This window comes from Macaca nemestrina, chromosome 10, assembly GCF_043159975.1.
Source record: "Macaca nemestrina isolate mMacNem1 chromosome 10, mMacNem.hap1, whole genome shotgun sequence".
Classification (NCBI taxonomy): domain Eukaryota; kingdom Metazoa; phylum Chordata; class Mammalia; order Primates; family Cercopithecidae; genus Macaca; species Macaca nemestrina.
The window spans coordinates 85168163-85188429 of record NC_092134.1 but is presented as its reverse complement, the minus strand read 5'-3'; the positions used below and the strand labels follow the sequence as shown (position 1 = coordinate 85188429).

Here is a 20267-nt window from a genome sequence, read left to right as displayed (position 1 = left end):
TATGTAACAAACCTGCAATGTTGTGCACATGTACCCTAGAACAAAGTATAATAAAAAATAATAATAAAAATTTTTTAAAAAGTAAAACAAAAGAAAACAAAAAAAGCAGGCAATGGAACTCAGTAGATAGTTCTTAAAAGAAGACACACAAATGGCCAAAAAACATTTAAAAATGCTTGACAACACTAATTACCAGAGAAATGCAAATCAAAGCCAAAATATCATGTCACCCCAGTTGGAATGTCTATTATCAAAAAGACAAACATAAGAAATGCTGGTTAAGATGTGGGGAAAAGAGAATTCTTATACAGTGGTGATGGGAATATAAATCAGCATAGCCATTAAGAAAAACAGTATGGAGGTTTTTCAAAAAACCAAAAGTAGAATTACCATATGATCCAGCAATTTCACTACTGGGTATTTATCCAAAGGAAGTGAAATCAATATAGCAAAGGGATTCCCGCATCTCCATGATTATTGCAGCACCATTCACAGTAGCCAAGATATGGAATCAGATGTCCATGAGTAGATGAATGGATAAAGAAAATGTGGTATGCCTACACAATGCAATATCATTCAGCCATAAGAAATAATGAAATCCTGTCATTTGCAGCAACATAGGCAAGCCTGGAGAACACGTTAAGCAAAACAGGCCCAGGTAGGTAAATACTGCATGTTCTCATTCATATGTGTGAGCTAAAAACATTTTTAGCATATGGAAGTAGAGGGTATAATTTGGATATTAGGGGCTGGGAATGAAAGAGGGGAGGAGGAGAGGTTGGTTAACAAATTCAAAATTGGCAGGGCACGGTGGCTCACGCCTGTAATCCCAGCACTTTAGCAGGCCCAGGAGAGCAGATCATGAGGTCAGGAGTTCGAGACCAGCCTGGCCAATATGGTGAAACCCCATCTCTACTAGAAATACAAAAACTTGCCAGGTGTGGTGGCGTGCACCTGTAGTCCCAGCTACTTCAGAGGTTGAGACACGAGAATTGCTTTAACCTGGGAGTTGGAGATTGCAGTGAGCTGAGATTGCGCCATAGCACTCCAGCCTGGGTGACAGAGCGAGACTCCATCTTAAAAACAAACAAACTAACTAACAAAATCAAATTCAAAATTACAGATACATAGGAGGAATTAGTTCTGGTGTTATGCATAATTGTAGGGTAAATATGGTTAACTATAATTTATTGTATACTTTCAAAAATCTAGAATTTCGAATGTCCATAATACAAAGAAATGATAAATATTTGAGTTGATATACTAATTACCCTGAGTTTATTTTTATACATTGTATACATGTATTGATACATCATTCTATACCCCATAAATATGTATAATTATTACATGTAACTGAAAATAAAAGACAGCATTTCTGAGTAAAGGGGGAAACAATCCTGAGCAATGACATTTTGCAGATAAACAGATAGAGGTGTAGTATTTGATTTTGCAAAGCTATGAAAGAAAAATTCCAGTACAGCAGCTATGTAGGGGAATGGGACCAAGAACCAACTGTGATGTACACTGTAAAATCCTCTGGAAATTAGGAATGAAGGGTGTGGGGGTGAAAGTTAACAAAGAAGAATTGGTTGAAAAATTTTTTTAATTTTTAAAAAACATTTAAATTCCTTTATCCCTTCCCCTATTGCACATAGCTGTGAGAACAATCTGTTATCCACCCTAACAGAAAATTGAAAATTTATTCTTTTGAGAAACAGAGTAATTTTGTTGCAGATACACCAGGTCTACTTGAAGATATTAATATTATGTGCAAAACAGAGAGATGAAAGAAACATACGCCTTTTGAGTGCTAAGATTTCCAGATCTCTTCTCCCGTTTGAATTGCAGAATGTTGGTGACCAGGTATTTAACCTCCAGGTAAAGGACTAGGAGAGTCTTAACTGATGAATCAGAACAGTTCAAGAGGAAAGACCTAAATATATTTATATTAGGGCTTCTCAATAAAAGAATCTACCTGATTAACCAATAAAACAGTTCAAAGTTGATAAGTTTCACCAAAGCACTCAGAATTCCAATTCATATTACAGTCTTCCACTCTAATTGTAAACAGACAACCAAGTATCACCAGACAAATGAGGAAAGCTTCCAATATAAAAGATAAAGACCAAACCAAACTAATAGAAAAAAAAAAAAGCACTTTGTAGGAAACAGAGAATATGCAGAGAGAAGAAAACAAAAGTCAAAACTGAAAGATACTCAGAGAGATAAATTGCATCCACAAAACAAGTACAGGATGCTATACAAATGATATTTATAAAACAAACAAAAAAGAGTTCTTAGAATTAAACATGATAAGAGAAATGGAAATCTCAATAGAATAGTTGGAAAATAAAGTTAAGGATATCTCCTAGGAAGTAAGAAAAAGAGCCAAAGAGACTTTCATATGGGAGGAAACTATCACCACAATATAGCCATGTGTTGTTTAACAATGGGGAAAAGTTTTGAGAAATGTGTCATTAGGTAATGTTGTCATTATGCAAATATCATAGAGTATACTTACCATGTCTTTTAGTACTTACAATGTCTTTTAGTAGTATTTGTCTTTATTCTTAGTGCATATATTCTGTTAATCAAGAGGGGCCACAATGTCTGATTTTGTCCTATATTTAAGTTGGATATTCACTTGGAATATCCAACCTTCTCTCCCCTTGTAAATGCTGACAGTTGACACCACTACCCACACCCTGTTTCTTCCCAAATGCACAATGAAATTTTGTAGACTTAGAAAAACTCTTAAGCTAACTCAGCCTGCTGCCTATTTTTGTATAAGAATAGTTTTACATTTTTTAATGGTTGAAAAAAATCAAAATAATATTTTATGATACATAAAATTGTATGAAATTCATATTTCAATATCCATGCTCAATTGTTTACATTTTGTCTCTGGCTGTTTTTGTGCTACAATGGCAGGTTTGAGTAGTTGTGACAGTGACCAGGTGGCCAGCAAAGTAATGAATATTTACTAACCGGCCTTTTAAAGAAAAAGTTTACTGTAAAACTTTTTCAGTGTGATGATGACTTAAAAACTCAGCATCACAAAATGGGTATATGTCTGAGTGTATCTCCTCTTTTAGCACCCTTCTGAGATCATACTCCAGAAATGCACATTTACAAGCAAACACACACTCCAAACTGTCAGAAAATCACCTCCCATAGCCTCACACCATCAAAGCTTTTTGTCAAATTTTATCATGACATTTCATGGCAGTCCCCATTCTTCAGCCTTATGATTTTTGAATCATGAACTTATACTGTTTTTTTCAATAGAAACAAAGATAATTAAAACTTACTTAGGATTTGACTGTAAGAAAATGCCATCTGGGGATGTCATATTCCAGTCTCTAGAATTATTGTCAGTGGGAAGAGAGGAAAACTAGGAAGGTAGATGATTCAGAAAAGAAGAAAGTCACTAGAAACTAGTAACATCTTGATTTTCCTCATTACTATTCTATCTTCCCAAAGGTAGTACTACTAACAACCCTAGAAAAATGAAAGCTAAAGTGTATTTTTTCATCATTAACTTGAAATCTGAATCTATTTTCCATAAATTTTAGTTTAGAAAGGTATTTTGCTTTTGAGAGCTTCTCTTGGTAGGCCTTGAGAACATTGAGACTTAGGGTTGTCCCAACCTGAATTTGCCTCAGAAGGTGAGATTAAGAAGTTTTGGGTGGATACAGAGGGATAGAAGTGATAAACTATTCTCTGCCCCATTCATCTATATTGGGATTAACCTACTGAAACGTTTCCCTTCGTTTACCTGGGCTGTCTCTGTTCCCGCAATCTGGGATGCAGATGCTGTAACCCCTCTTTTTAGGGCAGTTCTTCAGGTTAGGTATCAGTTTTCTCTACTGTGGACTCAGTGATGCCAACCAACCCCATCAGAAGGACTTCCTGGTCCTGTTTCTAGATTGCAAGCAGAAGACCATTTCTTGTTCCTATAGCATTCAGGATTAAGACTTCTTGTTAAACTGAGTTAAATTTTGCATAACCCTAAGAAACAAGAGGAAGGGGAAGAGGGCAAAGTCCTGTTTTCAGGCGTTGTTAGTGACATTAAAGAAATTTCTGAAAGATTCTGGCCTAAAGCCTAGGATCCATTGAGATACACAGTACAGAGAGTTAGCTGAAGGACCTTGCAATCTCTACTCGACTTTGTTGCCCTGGCTTCTACTTCCAGTTTCATCCTTTACTATCATGACCTCTGCTGTCCTACCATAGTTTATAACTTCAAGCAAGGAGGCAGATAAGTATTCGGAGCTATGGAACCTCAGGAAAGAATCACTAACCTGTCTTGCAAAGGATTACGGGTCCAAAGGAAATATAAATCTTCCGAAGACAAAGAAGGGATGCTAGCCCCATCATAAACTCCTTCCTCACTGTTCACTACTTTGTTTTCTGGCAGATAATTCTCAAAAACCACCTACCAGTATTCTGTATACCGAATTTGTGTGTGTTTCCTTATAAACACAGGCAATGAGCCCCATTCCTTCTCTCCAGCTCTGCCCTTCTAAACTCCCTATCTCCCTGATCACCCAAGTGCCCTATCTCACCTACTTTGTGAACTTCCAAGACTCTTACAGATGCAAACTCTTGGAACTCCAGGATCTGTTTCTGAGTGTGGTTCTGGCCTCAACCTGCCGAGACCAGCTCCGTCAGGAAGACCCTAACCCAGCAGCGCTAGAGGAATGAAAGACACGCACACACAGAAATACAGAGGTGTGAAGTGGGTAATCAGGGGTCTCACAGCCTTCAGAGCTGAGAGCCCTGAACAGAGATTTACCCACATATTTATTAACAGCAAACCAGTCATTAGCATTGTTTCTATAGATATTAAATTAACTAAAAGTATCCCTTATGGGAAACTAAGGGATGGGCCAAATTAAATGAATAGGTTGGGCTAGTTAACTGCAGCAGGAGCATGTCCTTAAGGCATAAATTGCTCAAGCTATTGTTTGTGGCTTAAGAATGCCTTTAAGTGGTTTTCCACCCTGGGCAGGCCAGGTGTTCCTTGCCCTCATTCCGGTAAACCCACAACCTTCCAGCTTGGGCGTTATGGCCATTATGAACATGCTACAGTGCTGCAGAGATTTTGTTCATGGCCAGTTTTGGGGCCAGTTTATGGCCGGATTTTGGGGAGCTTGCTCCCAACGCAACCCCTTAAGGTACAGCTTCTAGAATTGAGTCACAGTTCATTCAAAAAAAGCTACGGTAGGAAATCTTAGAGCCAAAAGAGTTCTCATAGGTTGAACTCCTGATTCCAGGGGGAATATTCCTGAGTTTTACCACAGAGTACCCTTCCGACTCCAATGTCTGGCCCTGAAGGCATTATGTAGCTCAGATTACAACTATAGGCCAGGAGAGAGCCAGCTTCTAAGAAAAGAGATACAGATTTTCAGAAGTGTACCCTGGTACATAGAGGAGCTCTGTGGAAATTAAACAGCATCTCAGTCTAGGTGCTAGCATTCCAAATTCCTATCATATACTCCTGCAGACTATCCTGTCAGGGAGAAAGATGTTGCCCAGAACTTCCTCTAAAAGTGTCTATTTGTGCTCTTACTTTTTTAGTTCCTCAACTGCAATTCAGGTACTTTTGGGGACCTGAGTGAAACCAATGTCCCTTTTACCTTGTGGTAGGTGCTTAACTCCAGTAAAAATTTCATTTGTTTCATTTGTTTTCTACCACAGCCTTACGAAGTAAGTACTATTACCCCTTTTAACAGATAGAAAACAGATAGAGAAGTAATTTGATCATGTTAGTTTTAATTATAGAGTTTAATTACAGAATTAGGACTTGAATCTAGGCTTTTCTAAGGCCAAGGCCTCTGTTCTTTCCATTTGCCATGAGGCTGGTCATCACTCAATTAGGAATTCAATTTCTAAAGGGATCCAGGAAAGAAAGAATGAAATCTTCTAACTCCATCATTCCAGAGGCTACTTTAGATCTGATGATAACTATCATTAAGAAGAGGAGGGCTGCTCTGCCTATGAAGTATCCATTATTTTTTCCTTTTACTTTTTTTTTTTGTTTTGCTTTTTGAGACGGAGTCTCACTCTGTCACCCAGGCTGGAGTGCAGTGGTGCGATCTCGGCTCACTGCAAGCTCTACCTCCTGGGTTCACACCACTCTCTTGTCTCAGCCTCCTGAGTAGCCAGGACTAAAGGTGCCCACCACCACGCCAGGCTAATTTTTTGTATTTTTAGTAGAGATGGGGTTTCACCGTGTCAGCCAGGATGGTCTCCATCTCCTGGCCTCGTGATCTGCCCGCCTTGGCCACCCAAAGTCCTGGGATTACAGGCTCCCTTTACTTTCTTAATAAACTTCTATCACTTTATGGATTTGAAAGAAGAAGAAGAAGGAGAAGGAGTAGAAGGAGGAAGAAGAAGAAGGAGGAGGAGGAGGAGGAAGAGGAGGAGGAGGAAGAGAAATGGGAGGAATCATGGATTTTAGGATACAGTTGAATGTTTACTTTAAGTTTCCTGGGTTCCATGCTCCTTGTCATTGGCAATTCAAATAGTTACTCCTCCCTTTCTGAGATTCACAGGAAGGGTAAGCTCTCTTTGTTTAGCTAACCTACAGAACACATTACTGAAGAGGAGGAGACCTCAATCTGTCTTAGAAGAAAGGCCAGATTCTGGCATCATCTTTCCTTGACACTGCCTTCCTAGCCTTTATTTACCCTCAGAGGTGTGAGAAGCTGATCTCCACACTTCATTGTCTGATCTGGAGGTTTACCATGGGAGGGGAGCCCTGGGTTCTAGTTTCAATGCTGTTGCTGTGTAGTGGTAGACCTTGGGCAGGCAGGGCCCTTTTATCTCAGTTTTCTGTGAAATGAAGCAGCTGACCAAGATGTACTGTGGACGGTCAAGCCATGTGCCAGGACCACAGATCCTCTGACTCATACCATATATTCTCCCTCCCAAGTCCCTGTCCCACAGTGGGCAATCATTTTCCTCTCAAAGCCCTTTATCATATTAAGTTCAACAAACATCATATACCTCCTGTCTATTTTGCACCGAGCACTGTTCTGGGCACCTTTACATGTTTGGGCTTTCCAGTTTGCACTCTCAAGGAAACAAACAAACAAAAAGACAGAAAGAAAAACCTGACACATCCCCTCCCCCCCACTTTCCCACCTACACACCTACACACCACCACACTAAGGCCAAGGCCTCTGCTCTTTTCATTTGCCATGAGGCAGGTCATCACTCAATTAGAAATTCAATTTCTACAGGGATCCAGGAAAGAAAGAATGAAACGCCCAGCCAGATTCTGGAACAGTTTTGAGGAAAGAGACGGAAGGAGAGTAGGGTCAGTTCTTCAGGAGGGTGAAAATTAGGAGGCTACCAAATTCTACCCCAGATTATCTATAGTCTCTCACCCATTTCTCATTCGTTTACGTTTCAGTAATAAGAAGCAGGGCAGTCTTTTCCCTCAGCGGTCAATGACTGAGTCAACATTTTGAGGCAGAGCCGCCTCTCAAGCTCCAGGACACAGGACGCCTTGAGACTACATTTCCCACAGGCCACAGCCCAGCCTCCAGTCTCCTAACAGTCTTCCTAGAAAGGTGCGCATGCACCAATCATTAGCACACGGCTGGTGCGCCCGGTGTCCGCTCTCCGAGCACAGGGCAGGGCCGACCTAGCCAGTCGTCAGGGTGCGGGAAAGGGGTGCGCCATGAGATAGAAGCTTTCTGCTTCTACCCACTCCAGGCGCCCAGTCACTCTCCAGCACCTTTTAAGCTAGCCCCAGGGGTCTGTAAGGTACCCGAGGACAGGAGTCACTGCTTGCATCCCCTCAGCCGTGGGGCAAGAAGAAGGAGCCAGAATCCAGGAAAGGGGCTTTGGCGAAACTGCACGGAAATTATTCCTTCCGTTTACGTAATTTTAGTTTTAAGTGTAGCAGCCGGGGAGAAAATTGTGAAGGGGAGTGAGACAAGCGTTCGATTTCTTAGCCAATTGTAGTGCACAACTGACGTTACAGACCTGAAGAATCCGCCGCATTGCCATGGCAACAGTAGGGGGACTGAATCTCTGGTTTATTTCAATTTCATATCTACCCGGTAGAGGCCCACCAAATACGATCTAGCCCCTGCTCTCAAGGAGACGAAGTGAGGACAGTCAATCGATAGATATTGATTAAACTCCTACTGTGCAGGCAACCTACTGGACACGGAGATACAATTATAAATAAAACACTGCTCTTGCTCTCAAGCAAACTATTCTAAGTGATGACTGTTGCGATGTGTGCTATGGGAATAAAACGCAAGGACGCCTAACTCAGATTGTTGAGGTGGTGGGAGAGGGTCAAGGAAAGCTGCCCAGAGAAAGCGATGGGTGTGAATTAAGTCCTGAATGAAGTGTCCTAGATTTAGAAAAAAACTTCGATCTTCCTTACCTGCACACAAAAGTAAAGTCCAGATGAATTAAAGAGCTAAACATTTTTGATTGTAAAAATATTAAAAGAAAATATGGGATAATACTATTTATAATCTAAGGTGGGAACAAGTCACAAAGCTAAAGAAGCCATAAAGGAGAAGACTGATAAAATTGACAACATAAAATTAGAAACGTGGCAGTAACAGAGATACCATAAACAAAGTTAAGAGACAAAAGAAAGGCCAGGAGAAAATATCTGTATTAAGCATCAGAGCAAAGGATTAACATCCAGAAGTCCACAGATACCAGAAAACATACCTGTAGGCATGTTGGATCTACTACTTGTTGCAAAAAGAGATTGTGTGCCAGGGGAACAGGTGAGATATCTCAGTAAGAGGAAATTAAGAGGGGGATTGTTTTCTGGTTTGGGCTTGTGTTAAATGTTGAGGTGAGTCTTTCAGAAAGTGAAGCAATTCCATGATTGCATATCTTAATTATTATCTAGGAGGTATCCAATGGAGCTAAAGTTGTAAATAGGTAAAACAGCATTAGGCCCTCATTTTTTATGGTCATTTTTGTGATTTGCACAGTGTTCTTGTTTTTATCTTTGCTCAGACATAATTACAGAGTGGTCATATTTTTGTCTTACTTTATCACAGTTACAGAATAACCTTGTCTGATGTTGGTGTTCTCTGTTACTGTTTAAGTAGAAAACAACTGGACCAGCTCCTATCTGACACTGTCATTTCTCTGTCTCCCAGCATATAAAGAGCTCCTACAAGTCAATAAATAGCCCAGTGAAAAACTAGAGGATAGGAAGAACAATTCACAAAAGAAAAAGTAAAAATAAACAGATGAAAAGATGCTCAGTTGCACCAATAAGGAAATGCAAATTAAAACAATAAAACACAGCCAGGCACAGTGGCTCATGCCTGTAATCCCACCGAGGCTGAGGCAGGAGGATCCATTGAGGCCAGGAGTTCGCGACCAGCCTAGACAACATAGCAAGATCCCACTGAGAGGACTGCTTGAGCCCAGGAGTCCCAGGTTACAGTGAGCTATGATTGTGCCACTACACTGTAGCCTGGGCAACAGAATGAGACCCTATCTCAAAACAAACAAACAAACAATAAAACACTGTTGGGAGTAATTTAAATTAGCCCAGCCTTTTTGGAGGACAATTTGGCAATATATAACAAAATATAAATGTATATACCCTTTGAGTAGGAATTCCATTTCTAGAACTCTCTCAGAGAATTATATATGGATGTACACAAAGAAGAATATAAAAGGATATCCAGTGTAGCATGTTTGCAGTATTAAAAACAAAAAAATCTAAGTAACTGTCAAAGGGCAATAATTAAATAAACTCTGGAATACTATGCAGTAGTTTAAGTTTGATCTTTAAAAAATTTATTTAATTTTTTAAATACATGAAAGTTAATATTTATGTGTCTAACAACATAGTAAAATACTTACAATGTTTAGTAAAAAATCCAGCATTCATAATTATACATCAATATGATTTCAAGTGTCTTTTTTAACTTTACAAAGTAAAACAAGATTTAGAAAATACTTCTAAATTTGCATAAGGTATTGGATGGTGAAGCTATGGGCTATTTTTTCTTCTTTGTAATTTCTGGTATTTCCAAACTGTGATTAATAAGCATGCATTTCTTTTAAAAATGAATGAAAGCGTGTTTTAAAAGTAGCAGCCGGCATTACATAAGCAGGGACTAATCCAGACTATCTGGCCTGGCTTGTCAAAGAATAGTACCTATAGAGAAAAGAGCTCACATTGGAAAAAAGTTTTTCCAAAACTCCCTAGACTCTATGACCCACTTCAAAATTACATGAGGGCTTGCGATAGGGAGTCTGGTTACTCGTGTGCACAAATGCTGCCAGATTCCAAACTGATTTAATGACCTTGGTGACACATTAATACTGCTTTAAAAAGTCTTTATTATTTTTAATTACCAAGCAATGTGAACATCAGCTGCCCTCTTATTTTATTCCTGAGACTTACCCCACTCCTGATCTTTTTCTCAATTTTGATCTTTGCCAGGGAAGGTCAAAGATTGGGTGAGATTTCAGGAATGAGGTCAAGGAGGAATATATAATATATTCATGTGATATATAATCTATTCATTATAAAAATATTTAAAACTTTCCTATACTTTCACTGAAGCTTAATTTTCATGTTTTCACTTCTTTCTGGTGTATCTTATCAGCTCAAATACAAAATTCTCAAAATCAAATATAATCATTTCTTCTCAGAATAAGCCATTATTTCATAATTAATACAGAACTCTGAAACAAATATAACAAAAGCATAGGCCTATATCATATCAATGTACAATGACCAAAGCCTGGTTGGCCTTTTAAAATGTTGACAAAACTGTATCCCACAGTTGCAGATCTCATTTGACCTTATTCATGTAATTTCCCCAAAAGTAACTTTATTTTCTTTCATATGGTGACTACAGATTACTACAAAATTAAGAATGAGGGTGCAAATTTTAACCCATATAAACCATTAACATAAAAACTACAGTAAAACTTTTTTAGCCCATATAAATTGTTAACATGAAAACTACAGTAAAACTTACTGGATTTGAACTACAGTAAAACAGTAAAAATTCCCTGAGTTTGTTTACTGTGAAAGAATGAAATAAAATCTGCTGGGAATGGGCTAATACATAAATAAATACATGTAGATAGAAAAGAATATTTGTAATTACTTTTTAAACTATTGGGGAATATTCAGATTTAATGTGGATTTCCAATTACAACCGACATTTGTTATGACGAATGTGTGCTAGGATATTTTATTAGTTGGTTCTTGAGGAACTCAGACAATGTTGTGAAAATTGGGCTCTAAAAATTCTTTCACTTGAAATTTATGGAAAGTTGTAAAAGTCTCTGACTTATAATATTAACTTGGTTACATTTATTGATATCCTTAATTGGGTTTATAAAAGTTGGACTATTGCAGCACTGAACTAATATCCATGTTACTGGATAATATCCAATTATTGGTTATATTATTGGTTAATATCCAAAGGCCTTTGCAATGATCTACATGTTATATACCCCTAAAATTCATATGTGGAAATCTATTCCACAGTGTGATGATATTTGGAGGTGGGATCTTTGGGAGGTAATTAAGTAATGAAGGTGGAGCTCTCCTGAATGGAATTAGTGCCCTTATAAGAAGAGGCCAGAGAGCTAGCTCCCTCTCTTTCTCCCATGTGAGGCTACAATAAGAAGTTGGCAGTCTGCAACCTGGAAGAAGGCCCTCATCAGAACTCCACCATGCTGGCATTCTGATCTCAAACTTCCAGCCTCCATAAATATTATATTAATATTTAATAAATAAATATTAAATTAATTAAATATTAAATAAATATCTGTTGTTTATAAGCCACCTAGGCTATGGTACTTTGTTTTAGTACCCAGACTGACTAAAACAGTGACCTTGGAGTTAGAGAACCTGGATTTATTTCCTGACTTGCTGGCTTTGTGAGTTTTAGAAAGTTATTTAACTTGTCTGTTCCTCAGGTTTCCTTACCTATAACAATTTTAATAATACTTATAAGACATTGTTGGAAGACTTATATATGATAACCCATGAAATCCAATAGAAAATATGCCAAATAGAGATATTTTTGGCAAGATGGCCGAATAGGAACAGCTCCAGTCTCCAGCTCCCAGCGCCAGCAAAACAGAAGACAGGTGATTTCTGCATTTTCAACTGAGGTACTGGGTTCATCTCACTAGGGAGTGCCAGACAATCAGTGCTGGTCAGCTGCTGCAGCCCGACCAGCGAGAGCTGAAGCAGGGTGAGCCATCGCCTCACTTCTCAAGGGGGAAGGGAATCCCTTTTCCTAGCCAGGGGAACTGAGACACACAACACCTGGAAAATTGGGTAACTCCCACCCCAATACTGCGCTTTACCAAGGGTCTTAGCAAACGGCACACCAGGAGATTATATCCCACACCTGGCCGAGAGGGTCCCACGCCTGCGGAACCTCCCTCATTGCTAGCACAGCAGTATGCTATCTAAAGGCAAGGCAGCAGTGAAGCTGGGGGAGGGGTGCCTGCCATTGCTGAGGCTTAAGTAGGTAAACAAAGCCTCTGGGAAGCTCAAACTGGGTGGAGCCCACAGCAGCTCAAGGAGGCCTGCCTGTCTCTGTAGACTCCACCTCTGGGGACAGGACACAGCTAAACAAACAAACAAACAAAAAGCAGCAGAAACCTCTGCAGATGCAAATGATCCCATCTGACAGCTTTGAAGAGAGCAGTGGATCTCCCAACATGGAGGCTGAGATCTGAGAATGGACAGACTGCCTGCTCAAGTGGGTCTCTGACCCCTGAGTAGCCTAACTGGGAGACATCCCCCACTAGGGGCAGACCGACACCCCACACCTCACACAGCGGGGTACACCCCTGAGACGAAGCTTCCAAAGCAAGAATCAGACAGGTACACTCGCTGTTCAGCAATATTCTAACTTCTGCAGCCTCTGCTGCTGATACCCAGGCAAACAGGGTCTGGAGTGGACCTCAAGCAATCTCCAACAGACCTACAACTGAGGGTCCTGACTGTTAGAAGGAAAACTAACAGGAAGGACACCCACATCAAAACCCCATCAGTACGTCACCATAGTCAAAGACCAAAGGCAAATAAAACCACAAAGATGAGGAAAAAGCAGGGCAGAAAAAATGGAAATTCAAAAACTAAGAGCGCATCTCCCGCTCCAAAGGAACGCAGCTCATCGCCAGTAATGGATCAAAGCTGGATGGAGAATGACTTTGATGACTTGAGAGAAGAAGGCTTCAGTCCATCAAACTTCTCAGAGCTAAAGGAGGAATTACGTACCCAGCGCAAAGAAACTAAAAATCTTGAAAAGAGAATGGAAGAATGGATAACTAGAATAATCAAAGCAGAGAAGTCCATAAACGAACTGACAGAGATGAAAACCATGACACGAGAAATACATGACAAATGCACAAGCTTCAGTAACCGACTCGATCAACTGGAAGAAAGAGTATCAGCGATTGAGGATCAAATGAATGAAATGAAGTGAGAAGAGAAGTCTAAAGAAAAAAGAGGAAAAAGAAATGAACAAAGCCTTCAAGAAGTATGGGATTATGTTAAAAGACCAAATCTATGATTGGGGTGCCTGAAAGTAAGGGTGAAAATGGAACCAAGTCAGAAAACACTCTTCAGGATATCATCCAGGAGAACTTCCCCAACCTAGTAAGGCAGGCCAAAATTCAAATTCAGGAAATACAGAGAATGCCACAAAGATACTCCTTGAGAAGAGCAACTCCAAGACACATAATTGTCAGATTCACCAAAGTTGAAATGAAGAAAAATCTGTAAAGGGCAGCCACAGAGAAAGGTCGGGTTAACCACAAAGGGAAGGGAAGCCATCAGACTAACAGCAGATCTCTTGGCAGAAACTCTCCAAGCCAGAAGAGAGTGGGGGCCAATATTCAACATTCTTAAAGAAAAGAATTTTCAACACAGAATTTCATATCCAGCCAAACTAAGTTTCATAAGTAAAGGAGAAATAAAATCCTTTACAGATAAGCAAATGCTTAGAGATTTTGTCACCACCAGGCCTGCCCTACAAGAGACTCAGAAGGAGGCACTAAACATGGAAAGAAACAACCGGTACCAGCCATTGCAAAAACAGGTCAAAATGTAAAGACCATTGATGCTAGGAAGAAACTGCATCAACTAACGAGCAAAATAACCAGTTAATATCACAATGACAGGATCAAGTTCACACATAACAATATTAACCTTAAATGTAAATGGACTAAATGCTCCAATTAAAAGACACAGACTGGCAAACTGGATAAAGAGTCAAGATCCATCAGTTTGCTGTATTCAGGAGACCCATCTCACATGCAGAGACATACATAGGCTCAAAATAAAGGGATGGAGGAAGTTCTACCAAGCAAATGGAGAACAAAAAAAGCAGGGGTTGCAATCCTAGTCTCTAATAAAACAGACTTTAAACCATCAAAGATCAAAAGAGAGAAAGAAGGCCATTACATAATGGTAAAGGGATCCATTCAACAGGAAGAGCTAACTATCCTAAATATATATGCACCGAATACAGGAGCACCCAGATTCCTAAACCAAGTCCTTAGAGACTTACAAAGAGACTTAGACTCCCATACAATAATAATGGGAGACTTCAACACCCCTCTGTCAACATTAGACAGATCAACGAGACAGAAAGTTAACAAGGATATCCAGGAATTGAACTCATCTCTGCACCAAGCGGACCTAATAGACATCTACGGAACTCTCCACCCCAAATCAACAGAATATACATTCTTCTCAGCACCACATCACACTTATTTCAAAATTGACCACATAATTGGAAGTAAAGCACTCCTCAGCAAATGTACAAGAACAGAAATTATAACAAACTGTCTCTCAGACCACACTGCAATCAAACTAGAGCTCAGGACTAAGAAACTCAATCAAAACTACTCAACTACATGGAAACTGAACAACCTGCTCCTGAATGACTACTGGGTACATAATGAAATGAAGGCAGAAAAAAGATGTTCTTTGAAACCAATGAGAACAAAGATACAACATACCAGAATCTCTGGGACACATTTAAAGCAGTGTGTAGGGGAAATTTATAGCACTAAATGCCCACAAGAGAAAGCAGGAAAGATCTAAAATTGACACTCTAACATCACAATTAAAGGAACTAGAGAAGCAAGAGCAAACACATTCAAAAGCTAGCAAAAGGCAAGAAATAACTAAGATCAGAGTAGAACTGAAGGAGATAGAGACACAAAAAACCCTCCAAAAAATCAATGAATCCAGGAGTTGGTTTTTTGAAAGGATCAACAAAATTGATAGACCGCTAGCAATACTATTAAAGAATAAAAGAGAGAAGAATCAAGTAGATGCAATAAAAAATGATAAAGGGGATATCACCACCGACCCCACAGAAATACAAACTACCGTCAGAGAATACTATAAACACCTCTACGCAAATAAACTAGAAAATCTAGAAGAAACGGAAAATTTCCTGGACACTTACATTCTCCCAAGACTAAACCAGGAAGAAGTTGAATCCCTGAAGAGACCAATAGCAGGCTCTGAAACTGAGGCAATAATTAATAGCCTACCAATGAAAAAAAGTCCAGGACCAGATGGATTCACAGCTGAATTCTACCAGAGGTACAAGGAGGAGCTGGTACCATTTCTTCTGAAACTATTCCAATCAATAGAAAAAGAGGGAATCCTCCCTAACTCTTTTATGAGGCCAACATCATCCTGATACCAATGCCTGGCAGAGACACAACAAAAAAGAGAATTTTAGACCAATATCCCTGATGAACATCGATGCAAAAATCCTCAATAAAATACTGGCAAACCGAATCCAGCAGCACATCAAAAAGCTTATCCACCATGATCAAGTGGGCTTCATCCCTAGGATGCAAGGCTGGTTCAACATATGCAAATCAATAAACGTAATCCAGCATATAAACAGAACCAAAGACAAAAACCACATGATTATCTCAATAGATGCAGAAATGGCCTTTGACGAAATTCAACAGCCCTTCATGCTAAAAACTCTCCATAAATTCGGTATTGATGGAACGTATCTCCAAATAATAAGAGCTATTTATGACAAACCCACAGCCAATATCATACTGAATGGGCAAAAATTGGAAGCATTCCCTTTGAAAATTGGCACAAGACTGGGATGCCCTCTCTCACCACTCCTATTCAACAGTGTTGGAAGTTCTGGCTAGGGCAATCAGGCAAGAGAAAGAAATAGAGGGTATTCAGTTAGGAAAAGAAGAAGTCAAATTGTCCCTGTTTGCAGATGACACGATTGTATGTTTAGAAAACCCCATCATCTCAGCCCCAAAGCTCCTTAATCTGATAAGCAACTTCAGCAAAGTCTGAGGATACAAAACTAATGTGCAAAAATCACAAGCATTTTTATATACCAGTAACAGACAAACAGAGAGCCAAATCATGAATGAACTTCCATTCACAATAGCTTCAAAGAGAATAAAATACCTAGGAATCCAATTTACAAGGGATGTGAAGGACCTCTTCAAGGAGAACTACAAACCACTGCTCAGTGAAATAAAAGAGGACACAAACAAATGGAAGAACATACCATGCTCATGGATAGGAAGAATCAATATCGTGAAAATGGCCATTCTGCCCAAGGTAATTTATACATTCAATGCCATCCCCATCAAGCTACCAATGACTTTCTTCACAGAATTGGAAAAAACTGCTCTAAAGTTCATATGGAACCAAAAAAGAGCCCGCATTGCCAAGATAATCCTAAGTCAAAAGAACAAAGCTGGAGGCATCACGCTACCTGACTTCAAACTATACTACAAGGCTACAGTAACCAAAACAGCATGGTACTGGTACCAAAACAGAGATATAGACCAATGGAACAGAACAGAGCCCACAGAAATAATAGCACACATCTATAGCCATCTGATCTTTGACAAACCTGACAAAAACAAGAAATGGGGAAAGGATTCCCTATTTAATAAATGGTGCTGGGAAAATTGGCTAGCCATAGTAGAAAGCTGAAACTGGATCCTTTCCTTACTCCTTATATGAAAATTAATTCAAGATGGATTAGAGACTTAAATGTTAGATCTAATACCATAAAAACCCTAGAAGAAAACCTAGGGAATACCATTCAGGACAGAGGCATGGGCAAGGACTTCATGTCTAAAACACCAAAAGCAATGGCAACAAAAGCCAAAATTGACAAATGGGATCTAATTAAAATAAAGAGCTTCTGCACAGCAAAAGAAACTACCATCATAGTGAACAGGCAACCTACAGAACGGGAGAAATTTTTTGCAATCTACTCATCTGACAAAGGCTAATATCCAGAACCTACAAAGAACTCAAACAAATTTACAAGAAAAAAACAACCCCATCAAATAGTGGTCAAGGGATATGAACAGAGATTTCTCAAAAGAAGACATGCATACAGCCAACAGACACATGAAAAAATGCTCATCATCACTGGCCATCAGAGAAATGCAAATCAAAACCACAATGAGATACCATCTCACACCAGTTAGAATTGCAATCATTAAAAAGTCAGGAAACAACAGGTGCTGGAGAGGATGTGGAGAAATAGGAACACTTTTACACTAGTTCAACCATTATGGAAAACAGTATGGCAATTCCTCAAGGATCTAGAACTAGAAGTACCATATGACCCAGGCATCCCATTACTGGGTATATACCCAAAGGATTATAAATCATGCTGCTATAAAGACACATGCACACGTATGTTTATTGCAACACTATACACAATAGCAAAGACTTGGAATTAACCCAAATGTCCATCAGTGACAGACTGGATTAAGAAAATGTGGCACATATACACCATGGAATACTATGCAGCCATAAAAAAGGATGAGTTTGTGTCCTTTGTAGGGACATGGATGCAGCTGGAAACCATCATTCTCAGTAAACTATCGCAAGAACAGAAAACCAAACACCGCATGTTCTCACTTATAAGTGGGAAATGAACAATGAGATCACTTGGACTAGGGAAGGGGAACATCACACACCGGGGCCTATCATGGGGAGGGGGGAGGGGGGAGGGATTGCACTGGGAGTTATACCGGATGTAAAGGACGAGTTGATGGGTGCTGACGAGTTGATGGGTGCAGCACACCAACATGGCACAAGTATACATATGTAACAAAACTGCATGTTATCTACATGTACTCTAGAACTTAAAGTATAATAATAATAAAAAATAAAATAAATTTTAAAAAAAGAAAATATGCCAAATAACAGCAGGAATCTTGTCTGACTTGTTATCTATCCTATTCTCAATTAGAGTAATGTCTGTTAACACATACTTGGTGCTTAAGAAATATCAGTTAAACGAATAATTGTAAAATAAGTGACCTTTGGACATATTAATCACTCAAGAAGATTGATTGTTATATTTATTATTATTATTATTATCTCATAAGGGTTAAAAGTAAAACTCAAATGAAATCTGCACCATTTTCTCACTCTTCTAGTGATATACCACCAATCTAGTTTTAATACTGTCTGGATCCAATCATATTATAGCAGCTGTGCTTTGCTTATATCTTCTAATTGGTTCTAAACTCTTGAGTATATTCAAAACTTCCTAACATCAATCTTACATGTCATCACAGTGTTATACACTAAACTCCTACAGTGGACCCACAGAAGCCCTCATTCTTACTCTTCTCTATAAAACCACTTCAAAGTCTATGTGGTGATTTCACTTGGAGCCTGATCCTTATCAGACCGTAATCTTGATTTATGTGTAAGTCCTGTTCGGACTCCTCTTTACCATGTAGGCCTACTTGGACTTGCTTATTCATTACATTTTTTAACCTCTTATTCATTAGTCACTAAATGGCCCATCAGAGACTCAGTCTTTGACCAGCTTTGTGACACATGAGAACACTTCGTTGTGGAAAAGAGGTACTGTGTTTATTAGGTGTTACAAAGCTTCATGGTTATTCAGCTATAAAGTTGGAAATGCTAACCCATCTAATCATCTTACTTTTAAAATGGTAAATAAGATGTATTGTTAAATTATTTTAAATTGCTTATTAGATACATATTAGGTACCAGGGCCAGTGTTTGACAGTTTATTATAAATCATTACTAATGTCATGACAACCCTGCCAGGCTGGTATTAGTACCTCAATTTTATAGATAAGAAAGCTGAGTAACTTGTCACGGGCTGTGTAGCTAATACATCTGACATTTATTCATTCGTTTACTATATTCCAGGCACTACACTAAATGCTTGACACACATTTTCTCATCTACCCTCACAACGACCTTAGAGGTAACAGTGACACACATCCTTGCACTTTTCATTCCCAAACATTTCCTAAATGATGAAGACGTTGTTCTTGTGACCAAGGACTAGTGGAAGCCAAGGTCTGGGAATATCTGTATCTGGAAATGTTTGTTGCACTAACAAGAAAAGTCACATAAAAAGATTTCACATCCTGTGTGTTTCCCACCAGTAAATATTTCTTTGATTTAGCAATTTTCCTCTGTTATCCTATTGAGGCAGGAGAATAGGGTCTGGAGGCAGTGAGCCTAAGGACTTCCTAGAACTAAATCAAATGGAAAAAACCCCAACTTTCTATGCCCAAGTAAGTAACTTTGTAACTTCACTTCAGCTATGACAGGAAACATCCTCTTCATTTGTATAGGGTGTACACCAAGTAAATAACCTTGTAAGCTCACTTCATCCTCTTCATTTGCATAGGGCATACACCAAGTAACCAATGGGACACCTCTAGAGGGTATTTAAACCTCAGAAAATTCTGTAACTAGTGCTCATAAGCTGCTTGCTCAAGCCTGCTCCCACTCTGTGGCATGTACTTTCTTTTAAATAAATCTGTGCTTTTCTTTTGTTGCATTATTTGTGCATTTTGTCCAATTCTTCGTTCAAAATGCCAAGAACCTGGACACCCTCCACCAGTAATACTTTTAGTAGAATTATTTATTAGATCATATTTTGCCTAATATAACTTTTCAATACTTAAGTAAATAAAAAAAATTTATTATAACATAGTGAGTCTAATAATAAATGGTATAATTAAATTTTGGTAAGAGTATGCCCTTCTTTTATTCAATCAATTAAAACACCAATCAGTAGCTGAATTAAGTTTGGGAATCCAAATAAAGAGGAAGTCTTGAGAAGTGACTAATTCTATCACTGAATGATAAAACGTATTCTTCTATTTAGAATGGAAGGGTTTCTAGAAAATTAGCTGGTTTTTCATCGGGGAGGGGTTAAGGAGAAGGTGATTTCAGG

General features: G+C 39.0%; 1 long non-coding RNA gene across 3 annotated transcripts in view; it reads right to left on the bottom strand.

Moving 5' to 3' along the window:
- Nucleotides 1-20267, bottom strand: part of LOC105492922 (uncharacterized) — a 117993-nt gene that overhangs the window by 93506 nt on the left and 4220 nt on the right. The gene's annotated exons all lie outside the window — the stretch shown is intronic.